This window comes from Podarcis erhardii (genome assembly GCF_964252035.2).
Source record: "Podarcis erhardii genome assembly, chromosome: 12".
In the NCBI taxonomy this organism is placed as follows: Eukaryota; Metazoa; Chordata; class Lepidosauria; order Squamata; family Lacertidae; genus Podarcis; species Podarcis erhardii.
In genome coordinates this window covers 22,219,338-22,232,929 of record NC_138513.1, presented here as the reverse complement: position 1 = coordinate 22,232,929, position 13,592 = coordinate 22,219,338, and the positions used below count along the sequence as shown (strand labels likewise).

Sequence of the window (13,592 nt, the reverse complement as noted above, 5' to 3'; positions counted from 1 at the left end):
AGCAAATAAAAAAAAGAGAGATTTCTTCTATTTTGATACCTTCACTTTGCACTCTTATAACTCAAAGATGACTGCTATAGTAGTCAAAATATGACTGCTATAAATATTCTATTCTTTTTTATATATTAAAAAACCCCACTGATAGGAAAATAAGTACTATGCTTTTTTGGTATTTAAAAATGAATGAAATCTCTATTAATATTTTAAAGCACGGTTACTTGAGGTTCAATTATTAATGTTCAATAATTTTCTCATACTTTCTAAAATATGTACATCAGTGTTAACACTAGGACCACTCCGTACACACTGGGAATTGATATTCTGTGATAGCCCAAGAAAGGTCTGGATAGTAGCCCTTTGAACACATTATACCCTTGGTAAAAATTTAATGATTTCCTAAATACACTCTCCTTTTCGACTGCTTTATAGTACCATAATGCCATCTAGAGGTTGTCCAACAAAGAGGACCTGAATTTAAACTATACCAGGCAGAAGGAGATTTGAGTGAGCACATTCTCAAGGACCAATATAATCCTAGAACTCAGAGAGAGAGAGAGAGAGAGAGAGAGAGAGAGAGAGAGAGAGAGAGAGAGAGAGAGAGCCTGGATAGTGAATGTTTGGGGATAGTGGCAGTTGTAGTTTGCAGAGCACCACACCGGCCAATCCTAACACAGGAATTTGATATTTGTGAATTTCAGTATGAACTGGCCTGATCCACACCTCCCGGACTAACAGATCTATAACAGGTTGCAATCCTAACCATGTCTACTCAGATGTAATCCCCATTTATCCCTAGGTAAACTGGGCTAGAATTGCAGTGTTCAGTTATGAACCACTTCCTAGACATGACAATGCAGTTCTTGGCTAAAAAAATGTGAGAGAAAATACTATTAGAAATGTGAGAGAAAATATGTTAAAAATATTGTTTTAATGCATTTTTTTATGCAGGTTTTGTAAAAGAAACCCAGATAACTGCAGAAATGGGAAGTATGGATGAACATGTGTGGAACAGGCATGGAGAAGAAACAGACTGATTCATTCATCCCTGACATTACCATCCCAGCCATCTGCTGTACTTCCAATTACTGCATGTTTTCTTTCCTTAGATAGTTTTACAAAGAAAATGAGAAGCTATAGGTGCAAGATGAAAGAACCGGAACATGCACCAGTTAGAAAGATGGAACAATAAAATGTTTTCAGATGGATGCGGAGGTTGTGCTCCTCCTCCTTCCAGTTCTCATTTTAGGAAAGCCGTGAAACCATCAGAAAAATTCGTTCACTTCACATTTTAGTTCAGCCCTGCCTAATTCATACCTCCTGAAACAAAACACAAACCAAAGCACAGCTACACTTTGAAATTCACGCTTCTCTTCATTTTGCAATTCACTTCTCCAATCAAGAAATGTGTTCACTGAGAGCCAGTGTGGTGCAGTGGTTGGAGTGTCAGACTAGGACCTGGGAGACTAGGATTCAAATCCCCACTTGACCATGAAAATCACTGGGTGATCTTGGGCCAGTTGCTTCCTCTCAACCTAACCTACCCCCACAGAGTTGTTGTGGGAATTAACTGAGGAAGGGAAGAAGCATGTACCACCTTGAGCTCACTGGAGGAAAAGGTGGGATAATGATGATGATTATGATAAGTGAAAATAACATAGAATATTGCATTATATTGGGGAAAATAGCTTGCAAATGCATATATTAGGCAAAATTGCATATGAAACTATATATAGTAGGAGAAACATGTACACTAAAATGCTGGTGAATGTTTTAAAAAATCACAGATTGAATGTGGATACTTGTACTTAAAATTGGGAAAATGAGAAAATAAGAGAAACTGAAACTGACAGATTTGTCTACCCTTAGCCGTAATGCCTCACAGAGCAAGGAGGTGATGAACACAGAAAGGCAGCAAAGTTTTGAACCCCAGTATTTTGTCCATCACACACCTTCTTTGGGCACTATCGTTACAGTTAAAGAGTGCATGGAAATGGGGACATAAATCTGCACTGTGCAAACTTCTCTGAAGGGAGGAGGCTTTCATGTGTACAGGCTTCCACCTGATCATTCCAACCCAGATTGCTCAGATCCCATGGAAACCTTCCTTCAGATGGCTGTACAGTTTCTATGGATCCCAGAGGGAGGGGCAGCTCAGCCCCACTCCTCACTCACACGTTCTCCTTAACTGTAAGCATAATGCCTGGTCACCCGAGTATTAGTGACTGTTATGTTAAATCAGTATATTGCCATAGAAGGTGTCCATGAGAAGAGTAGTTCATGGTTGTGCCTCTCTTTGGATCACCAACACATTGCATTGCTAAGTAAAAAATGCTATCTACTATGGCACTGGGGCCAGCCCTACCATTAGGCGGAATCAGGCAGCATTGGCATTACTCTCACTATTCCTCCTGAGCCCCTTGGATGGACTCTTCTGTTAAGGTAGTGAGTGCCCTATAGCCTGTCCTCCACCCCCACAACTAGCCTGCTGCTCTCAGGTAGCAGAGAGGACACCATCCCATTAACAATACTGTGGGAGGCAGAGGAATTTAGCTGCCAGCCCAGTTTCTGTATGAGGAATAATGAGATGGGTGCCATATTTTCCTTAGCCTCAGGCAGTAGAATGTATTGGGTTGGCCCTCCTTCTTGCCAACAGACGCGGAAAAGGCAAGGGTGGGGCAGTGATTTTTCAGCAGATAAGATCAGCTCACCGAAAATGTGTTACTTCCTTAGCACACAAAAGTGCTACGTCACTATTTTAAAGTGTAAGGATGAAGGCAGCAGAAGTGCATCCTCCTGCAAAGCTGAGCTGAGGGAAATGGGTATCTCCCAGAGGGAGGATGTGTGCCTTCCTCTGCCTCCTATCACTGGCTGCCCCACATTTAGACATTAATCATATACGGTGGTACCTCTAGTTGTGGACACAATCCGTTTCAGGGTGCCATTCGCACCCTGAAAAGTCCGCAACTAGAGCGCCTCTTCCGTGCATGTGCGTGGTGCAATTGAGCGCTTCTGCGCATGCACAAAGTGTGGGGGATGCTTCTGCGCGTGCGACAAAACCCGGAAGTATACACTTCTTGGTTTGCCACATTCACAAGATGAAAAGACACAACATGAACCTAACACAACACAAGGTATGACTGTAAACAGTTCCTTTGAATTTGCTAAGGGCTTCCCAGTTGTCACTGTGTTTTTTCCTTCCTTTGATAATCATTTCTTCTTTTTGAAAGATATGGTGGAGAAGGCCAGAGCCACTTTGGTGCATGATATTTAAGAGGCAGGTAAAGGTACCCAGGTATGAAATATCCACCTATTGTTTCAAATATGAAGGAAACAGATGTGTAAGTCACAACTCCCCACCCCTACCTTTGTGACATGCCCAAGAGCAGCAGCTGAGAAAGAGCTGCCTCACTTGCTTTTATGCATTTCAGAAGTGAAAGCTGTGGTTAATTCACCTCTGATGCAACATGCTGTGGATTTTGTACACAAGCATAAAAATATTGCATAAGTTGAATCCCCAAATGTTGACAGCAGATGAGTGGGGCGGATGGCAGTGCAATGGCAAACAGCCCAAGTGTCAGGCACCCAGCATGACACTGGTGGTAACCCCAACATCCTTGTAATGCAAAAACACTTGCAAATGTTCTCTCTCTGTGTGTGTTTCTGTCTCACCTTGTTACAAGGGTTGGGCATGACTGGGGTGTTACCGCACAGCATGTGTGACTTTTGCAAAAAGGAAGGAATAAAAAGGAATCCATTACCTTGCCTTTGTATCACAGTTAACCTGTGGGGAGGTGATCAAGCAAGAAACTAACCAACTGACCAGTTACAGACCCAGAAGTAGCTCAGCAGCTATTAGCTTCCTGCCAGGTGGGTGGTTATTGCGTACCAGAGGGACAAGGGGAGGTGAGTTAGTGGGGAGGTCAGTGCAGTGTAAATGTACTGGCGGAACCAATCTGGCCTTCCTGCAGACACATTTGCACTGTACCGATGTCTCCACCATCTCATCCTCCTCTCTTTTTCTTTCTTTCTTTTTTACTTCTTGAAGACAGTGATGAGTGCAACTGGAACTATGCAGTACAGAGGGATTGGTAGCCCACAATCCCTTGTCTTGATGGTGGAGAGGAAACTCCATTATATTTAATGATCCTTGGCTCAGCCTTATGGAAAAGTCAAGATAGGACTGGATAGGAAGACCTCTGCAGTTCTTGATAGATTTGTAGCCTTGTTTTCCCCTTCCCCTTATCTTGAACTGTCAATACTCTCACGAACTTCTAGTTTATGGCTTTTTCTCCAGGAAGATTTCTTTCCTTGCACAACAGTTTGCTGTGTCTTCATAGCATGTAACTAACTGCATGATGATTGCCTGTGTGTACCATGCATGTTCCTAATGATGGAGCTGTATTCATAACTGGAAGCTCCATCACAATATGCCCTTCTGATTAATGTCTGTGTGGCACTGAAGAGCAATGCCACACAGCCAAGAGCTCCCACAGCTTGAGAGCTGCCCTGATAGCACAAAGTCTAAAACATCCAAAATCCAGTGTCCCCAGTTCAAGCCCGCTGGCACCTTACATGTCCTTACAGAAATTAAAGGTCCTTGCAGACATGGACAAGCTGGAGAGAGAGTGCAGTTCAGCAAGAGAACATGCACTTTGCAGGCAATGGGTCCCAGCTTCAACTCCTGCCATCTCCACTTAAACTAATCAAATACCGTACTTTTTGCACCATAACACTCACTTTTTCCCTCCTAAAAAGTAAGGGGAAATGTCTGTGCATGTTATGGAGGGAATGCCTACGGGTGGCATGCCTATGGATTTTCCTCCTCTAAAAACTACGTGCGTGTTATGGTCGAGTGCGTGTTATAGAGCGAAAAATACGGTAAATATGAGGAGGACCTTTATCTACTGAGATCCTGTGGTGGAGAGTCACAACCAGGAGTACAGAAGGGATGAGGAACCTCTGGCCCTCCAGATGTTGTTGACCTCCAACCCTGAAACAGCTTCAGGCTACAGAGCCAATGGCCAAGAACTATGAGAGTTGAAGTTCTGCAACTTCTGGAGGGTCACCATTCCTCCAGAAACTAGACTGGCATTTAGTCTGACCATTCATTCATTCATTCATTCATCCATCCATCCATCTATCCATTCGTTTTATTGCACTTCTATACCCCCTTTCCTCCAAGCAGCTCAATGTGGCATGCATGGTTCTTTTTCTCCCCATATAATCTTTGCAATAGCTCTGTGAGATAGGTTAGGCTGAGAGACTGCAACTGGCCCAAGTGAGTTTCATGGCTGACCAGGGATTTGAACCCTGGTCTCCCAGGTCCTAGTCCTACAATCTAACCACTACGCCACAATGGACCTTCCTATGTTCCTATGAAGAAACCACAACATAACATATAATTAATCCCTTGGGTCACTTTTGTCACAAAGGAAGCTCTAGGGTGAATGGGCTCTAACCTACTAATGGATATGGGGGGGAACCAGGCATTAGTTACAGCAATTATCCTTCTGCACAATCAGACCTCATTATGAGAGGACACAGTATGCTTCAGAGATAAGGTGGCTTGAAGAGTTCCATAAATTCATTGCTGTCTGCACAACCCTCTGGGCCTTTCCCTTGTTCAGTGCTTAAGGAAAATGTGCAGTTGAATTTTGTTGTGCTTGCCAAAGTAACATCCATCATGACGTTTCTTAAGGATATAAAGGCTGTTTTGTAAAGCATTCCTTTTTCTACATGACACACTGCTCAGTTGTCCACAGCGAAAGAACAGCCTGTACATGAGTATTCACAAAGGGTCAATCCCAAAGGTAAATATTGCTTAAGGGCTTAAGACAGTTTAAGCCAGCCCACAGCAAGGAAGCAAAATAAACCTAGCATTGTCAGATGTCTCGCTCTACTTACTGACGACAGAATTTGTCACTAAGTTTACACCCACGCCATATAGTGAAAGCACATTTAGACCACATAGCTTCCCGAAGAATTGTGGGAACTGAAGTTTGTTAAGGGAGCTGAGGGAAAGAAGCCACATGTGTCACATGTGCTTTAAATCTTAAATATATGGTGTGGATGTAACTTAATTCAATTCTTTCTTGAATCGATTATTCTGGCATGGTTTTTTGTTCATCTGCTTCATTAATGAAGCAAAATCTCCCCATGCTTGATGCTTTGCAGGCGTTTCCTCCCCAGAAATGTGCATTTTACAGTTCTTCAGTTTTCTGTCTGAGCAAACAGATCAGTGTCTTCATCCTTCCCCCAAAACAAAACACTGAGGAGTTTGTGCTAAACGAAACGAAACGAAACACAAAGCTGTTTTGGCAGAGGATAGCGACATGGAAGACCAGCTGTCTGCCATTATGACACTGATTAAGAGACCTGAACTGTTTAGAAGAATGTCAGTTTCATGGGAAGCTTTGACTTCTGAAATATAATTTCAAAATTAATCTAAGCAGAGTAATAGTTTCCTAGTGCTGCAAAAAGCTGCCTTATCTTCTGCAACTGGGGTGCACGGCGCTGTGGAAGTCTTGAGCCTGAGTTGCATGAGGTGCTTCTATTTTTAGTTAAGAAGAGTAGATTAATCTTTTATGCCATGTGTCACTCGTCTGGTTGAAGGGCAAAGGACCTTAGCTCAGTCGTAGAATAGGAGCTTTACATGAAAAAGGTCCCGAGTTCAAACAACAGCAACGCCACTCACAAGTATCAGGTAGCAAGCGATGGGGGAGATCTCTGTCTGAGTCCATAGAGAGCCACCATCAGGTTGCCTGCACACTAAACCTTTGAAGCACATGCAAAGTGCATTATCTACACTGGAAATTTTTTAGAGCACCACCAGAACATAAATGAAAAGCACACACTTTTCATATTGCTGTGCAATATCTGGTGTAGAAAATTTAACGCCTGCACAATTTTCTGGTTTTGTGGTAATCTGAGGGATCAAAGAAGAGGGGGAGAGAGAGACGGGCATGTTAGCTGGGAAAGAAATGAAAGCAACACGGAAGTAATGGGCATAGAAAGTGGAGCAGCAGAATGTGAAGGCTGATCCACCCACTCTGAAGCACTAAAGCAAATTGACTGTGACCCCAAGGGGAGTGGTTTGCAGCTTGATTTCCCCCCGTTAATTGCATTATCCCCATTATCAAGTAAACCCAAAATTACAGGGGGGAAGCGTTGGAACCTGTGTTGTTTGAGGGTAACATCGTGTGGGTTATGCAAATCAAATGGGTATGCAAGTAGCAAATACATGGTTTACTCTGGTGTGGACAAGATCTGTGTGCTAAAAGCAGAATAAGGAAGTATCAGCATAATACCTGCGCAAGCAGAAGAGGATGGAAAGTTTCAAGGAAGGGTGTAGGAGGAGAAGTACGGTATTTAGGTCTTGCTTCATTTGTTCCACTTGCTTCAAACAGGGTGCTCAGCAGCCAGTTGCAGTACAGGAAAGGTGTTGAACATGCAGAATACCACCAGAAAGAAATATAGGTGCCTGTGCAAAATAAAGTGCGCATTTTAACTGAATTCACTAAAATCGCTATAATCCAATCAAAATGAAAAACAATTGTTATTAAACCTCTGCTTCTGGTAAAGTATTGTGATGCAGTGGTTAATCTATTGGACTAAGTAGTGTAGGTCTTAGTGAGAGATCCATACATCTTTGCCAATGATGGAGGACTCAGTGGTGCACACTTTACGCTTTTCTCCTGCGATGCCAACGGAGATAAAACACTACAGACTTTTATTTGGCAAGCGTAACAGTTTCATTGCAGAATATTTTCTCGATTATTTAAGGCTGGGATCGTGACAAATATTTCTGCCACATGTGCAATCTTGTGATCTACCAAAGTGAATTTTTACAGCTCCCGCACAAACACTGGTGAATTATTAACATTGCCTACAACACCCGATATGTTTCTCTTGCTCCGGCTGTAAATAAGTGGAATTTGCACATAGGTTCTGGAATCAGCTGAACCACCAGCACACAATGGAACCAAAAGGTCTCCCTCCAACAGTGAGTTACTAAAGAATGTTACCATCAGCTACATTTTAGAATCCAAGCCTTATGAGGAACGGTCATGGGAGTTAGGTATGTTTGAGAAGACCGAGAAATGATAGGATAAGGTAAAGGTACCCCTGCCTGTACGGGCCAGTCGTGTCCGACTCTGGGGTTGCGTGCTCATCTCGCTCTAGAGGCCGTGAGCCGGCGCCATCCGAAGACACTTCCGGGTCACGTGGCCAGCGTGACGAAGCTGCAGCTGGCGAGCCAGCACCAGTGCAGCACACGAAAACACTGTTCACCTTCCCGCTATAAAGCGGTCCCTATTTATCTACTTGCACTTAAGAGTGCTTTCGAACTGCTAGGTGGATAGCCATCTTCAAATATCTGAAGGGCTGTCCCATGGAAGATGGAGCAAGCTTGCTTTCTGCAGAGACACGAATGACAGAGGTCTATAAAATTATGCATGAGATGTAGAAAGGGACACAATTTCCCCTCTCCCTTTCACATAATATCGGAACTTGGGGCCATCAAGCACAATTACTTAGCAGTAGATTTGGAATAAAAAGGTCAAGGGACCCCTGACCATTAGGTCCAGTCGTGACCGACTCTGGGGTTGCGGCACTCATCTTGCTTTATTGGCCGAGGGAGCCGGTGTACAGCTTCCGGGTCATGTGGCCAGCATGACTAAGCTGCTTCTGGCGAACCAGAGCAGCGCACGGAAAAGCCGTTTACCTTCCCGCCGGAGCGGTACCTATTTATCTACTTGCACTTTGACATGCTTTCAAACTGCTAGGTTGGCAGGAGCAGGGACCGAGCAACAGGAGCTCACCCCATCACGGGGATTCGAACCGCCAACCTTCTGATCAGCAAGTCCTAGGCTCTGTGGTTTAACTCACAGCGCCACCCGCGTCCCTAGATTTGGAATAGGTTTTGTTTAATTTACCAATTTATGGCATGTACTGCCAAAAAGTAATATACCCTTGGGTAAAAGTTGCTGGGTGGGAGAGAGACAGCAGAGGAGGGCTCTTCATGCTGGCCTGTGGCCTTCCTGGAGGCATAAAAGTGGTCACTGAGAGGAACACGTTGCTGTACCAGATGATCTTTAGTCTCATCAAGCAAAAGGCTATGCTTATGTTCCAACAAGAAAATAAACATTTATTTTCTCTCAGGTTAAAATTGAGACAGTGGTGGGGTCAGTTGTGACATATTATGCTTCTTTCAGGAAACATGATTAGTCAGTTTAATGCTTGGTAATAACAGGAAGTGCTCCCTGACCAATCAGAAGACCAAATATCTGGTGTTTTGCATCATAGGCTTCAGAAACATGGTCACGTTATCTTTCCATGTTTCTATTGTCAAGCAGCACTTTTTGACATCTGAATATGCCCTCAATGTAGCTTTGGTTGGAGCAACAATGGCACATTATGGGTTGCAACTTAATTAGCCACAACCCTATGTATAGTTCTATGATTATTTTTTCTCTGGGGGCTTTCTGTCTTTATTTACAGAGGTCAATGTATCCCTCAAAACCACAGTCCCAAATAACTTCGGCCAAACAGATCCAAAGGGTCTGAATCTGGACCCAAACTTAACAGTTTCTTATCCTTATTTTACTTTATTTTTAAAAATCAACAATTTTATCTGGGTTTAATTTATATTCTAATATTTCTTAGAAAAGCTGCTTTCTGTTTGCCATGTTTTCCAGATCATTTTTTCCTCTTTTTTTGGTCATTCTTCTGGTGAGCTTTCGGCTCATTACCAGCTGTTTCCAGGAAAGAATCAGTTACGGGAAATATAAAAATACGAGCCCACAATTTAGAGAAGCCAAGAAAGATGGACATAAACAGCACATCTTTAGCTCCCTAGACTATTTTACTGTATTTATGTAATGGTTAAGCTCTAACGGTAAAGTAAATATATACCACAGCTGCAAAAATAAGGCACTACAAAACCAGAATACAGTTCTTGCAGCCATAACCATGACAATTTTGCCCTCTAAAATGGCTGGGAGCTGAACTGCCAATGAACTTCTCTGTCAAAACTAATTTCTTGACAAATTATAGCACACATTAAATTCCCCAATAACTATTCAGCAGCAGAAACAGATTTCATTAGACTTCTATTTGGAAAACTGGAGGGCAAGGATGGGGTCAGAACTAAATGAACACGCAAACAAACTGCTGGCTGTCTACAAGAGTCCATAGATCTGGCCTGGCTCCACCATTACACAGCAACACACACGGGAGGTGTTTTATCATATCTATAAGGCACTTTGTGGAGGAATTTTTCCTCAAAAGGTGGACTAGACAATTTTAAATAAATAAAAACACAGAACAGGTTGGCCATCTCAGTTGGCTGGTGGGGGAGCAGAGAGGCAACAGTATTGCCCTGCCATTTCTTCTGCACACATCTCCCCAACACCACAAATTGGAAGACAGATTTGTGTTTGCCATGCAGCCAGTTTTGTGCTCCTTAAAGTGGCCCTTAGGCATGGTGGAAGACACAATCCCATCATCAGCACTGGAGTCAGAGTGAACTTCCAGTCTAGTCCACTTGTGTGTGTGGAATGAAAGTGCGGCGCCATTTTGTCTTTTGCCTCAGGGATCCAAATGCCTTGGGACGTCCTGTCAGTGACAAACAGAGAGCAGAGAGCATTACTAACTAAATATTAATACTAAATGCTAACTGTTATAATGAGGTGAGGAATCTGAACTTCCAGGTGTTGCTGGTCTATATAGCTCCTGTCTTCTTCCACCATTGGCCATGTTGTCTGGGGCTGATGGGAGATGCAGGATCTAACAGGACCTGGAGAGTCACAAGCTGCCCATCCTTGGCTTGCATGTCCGAGGGGCAAATGACAGGCACAAATCACAATGGCACTATTGTTGTTGTCCTATGGCACTCACAGTCACCCTCTTCAGTGAGTTCTTGCATGCTGGCCCTACACATGGTTCCCCCTAACCTCGTAGCAGCATTTAGTAGCAAGGTCTGAAGAAGCCTTGTAAGAGGGTCTGCTTGCATGTGTTGACAAAAAAACACACACCCATAATCCGAAGCCAAACAAGATTACAAGACCCCTTTGGACCTGTCAAGAGTGGAGAAGATGGTTTCATGACCCTTCGCCTCAAACAAACTTTCAGTTTAATGATGCCTGAAGAGGACTAGTTCCATAGCAATATGTCAGTGAACCAAGATAGTCAACAAAGGGTCAGAGCTAAAATGTTCTGGAATTTCTTCATTCTATAAACAAGGATTAATATGGTAACAGCCTCTGACTTTGGATACTGCAAGTAAACTCTGAGACACACAGCGTTGCATATTTTGTTGGTCCCTTTTACGGCATGCTTAGCTGAAGTTTATCTCTCATTTTTTTATTTTTTTATTTTTGTTTACATATTGGTAGTTTGTGCTATCGTATTTTATTATCTGTATAAAAATATGCAATGCTATGTCTGCCCATCAGAAACATGCAGGATTGATTCCCAGAATCACTTGTGGAAAAAGTGAGATGTGAGATATTAACCCACCAGCTTCACACAGTGGCTGTCAAGGACATTGCCTTGTTTTGATTCAGATCATGGGTCCATCTACCTCAGCACTGTCTACACTGACTGGCAGCAGCTCTTGGGGGTTTCAGGCAGGAATCATTCCAAGGCTTGCCTGGCAATGTCAGGGGCTGAACTTGAGATCTTTGGCAGGTGTTCTGTCACTGAGCCACAACACACCATAAATATAAATGTTCAATACATGTCTTATAATCTCCTATAAATGGACCCCAGTGTAGCACTGGGTATCACTAGGGAATTCCTTCTGTGTGGGGTACAGAACAGTCCATAGGGAACAGGACGGTTGCACTTCCATTTTGCTGCCTGTGCTAAAGAGCAATATAGCACCTCCATTCCATGTGCAGAAGCTGATCCAAGTGGCAGCTGAATCTTACTTCTGTAGCGGTGATGAGGGCAGCAGACTGGCTTAATACGCGTGCAGGACAGGCCATGTGATCCAGACAGTTCTGCTCTCCTACATCTTGCTGTCATTTCCCAGAATTGGCTGCCTGAGGCAACTGCCTAATGGGAAGGCTGGCCCTGCCCACTCCCACCATGTGCCTCATGAGCGAAAACAGTCTCATTTCCCTAATATACAATTATCAAAAGAGATAAAACTGTTACAACTATAAATCAAGTAAAACCATTCCAAATGGAATAGAATTTCGGCTGAAGGCATTCAGGCTTTTTAATCTCACCACAAAAGTCTAACACTAACGTTTGATAGAGTTGTTGCTCCTACTGGTAATGGCTGCTGAGCAATATTATGTTCTTCTCTTTGAAAAGAAAAAAGAAATATACACTGAAATTTTATAAGTCAAGACAATCTCCAGAGGACATTTTTTTTAAGGTGCAAGTTAACAGATGTTTTCTACCCTTTTGTGCTCTTGGACTAATCTTATTTAGGGAAGCAAAGTTGATTCAAAATACAGTCTTGGAGATGTAGGAAGATCTGCAGCTGAAGGGCCTGCCTGAGTTTCCAGAACAGGTTGGGAATGCCAAGTTCTGTCTCTGAATGTGGTCACAACGACCCTGTACATTACAAGTTGAATTACGCAAGATCTCTAGCTGGAATAAATGTGGAAACAGCACCTGCTAATAAAATGCTTAATTAGCCGATAAAACAAAGACAAAACCTCATACATCTGTAGTTGTAATGCACTGGAAACCAGTAAAACCAGATAGCATAAGTCAAACTATGAATGCCAAGCAAGCTATCCTATGTTCAGGAAAAAAGAGTTTCATAAAGAAAGCAGCAGTACCCGCTAAACCTCTTCTACTCCTACCCCACTTTAACAGTCATGGCTTCCTCCAAAGAATCCCGGGAACTGTAGTATGTTAAGGGTGCTTAGAATAGTTAGGAGACCCCTCACAGAGCCTAGCAGCCTTAACAAGTTACAGTTCCCAGGATTTGGGTGAGAGGAGCTATAACTGGTATAGGAGTGTACATTGTGGATGGGACCTGACTCAACTATTTATTTTTGTTACAACTCAATGGAAAGGTGCAGGTAGACAAACACAGGCTAACTTATTGAGGACTGTACCCAGTTGCTGGTTTCTCTGAACCTGGGACTGCTTACGCCCCTGAGGAGATCATGTAAATCCAACTGCTCACACAGCCTCCTGTTGCAAAACTGAAACTATTCCATGCTGGTCTCTCACATAGTCAGTTTCATTCTGAGGCCTTCTGGGGTTGGCCTCTTTAAGAATCAGTATACAATAACCCTTACCCCCAGACCGAGTAGCATGTCATTCTTGTCAGAAAATTTTGTATCCACTATGGTTTCCATAAGGCCTCACTCCAGCAGCTTCAGTGACCACTTTGATTGTCTTTCTACAGAAGTTAAATCATCAGTGATGGGGTTACATTCAGGTAATGCTGGAGATGAGCCCATGATGATGATGATGATGATGTGAATAGGGTGGCACTTTTCAAAGGACACTATACTTGATGTTTGGAGTATATAGATTCTTCATGACATATGAGTGTCTCAGTGCAGCAAGTCAACGTGATGGCATCCACAGGCCCTATAACTTCTGCAATTGCAGATGAAACA

At 43.1% G+C, this 13,592-nt stretch overlaps 1 long non-coding RNA gene across 1 annotated transcript in view; it reads right to left on the bottom strand.

Moving 5' to 3' along the window:
- Positions 1-10,776, bottom strand: part of LOC309325836 — a 63,325-nt gene extending 52,549 nt beyond the window's left edge. The window contains exons 1-2 of the long non-coding RNA XR_014150058.1: positions 10,677-10,776; positions 7,308-7,480 (exon numbers count right to left, since the gene is read on the bottom strand). This is a non-coding gene — a long non-coding RNA (uncharacterized lncRNA). The remainder of the gene's footprint in view (positions 1-7,307; positions 7,481-10,676) is intronic.
- Positions 10,777-13,592: the final 2,816 nt, after the last annotated feature.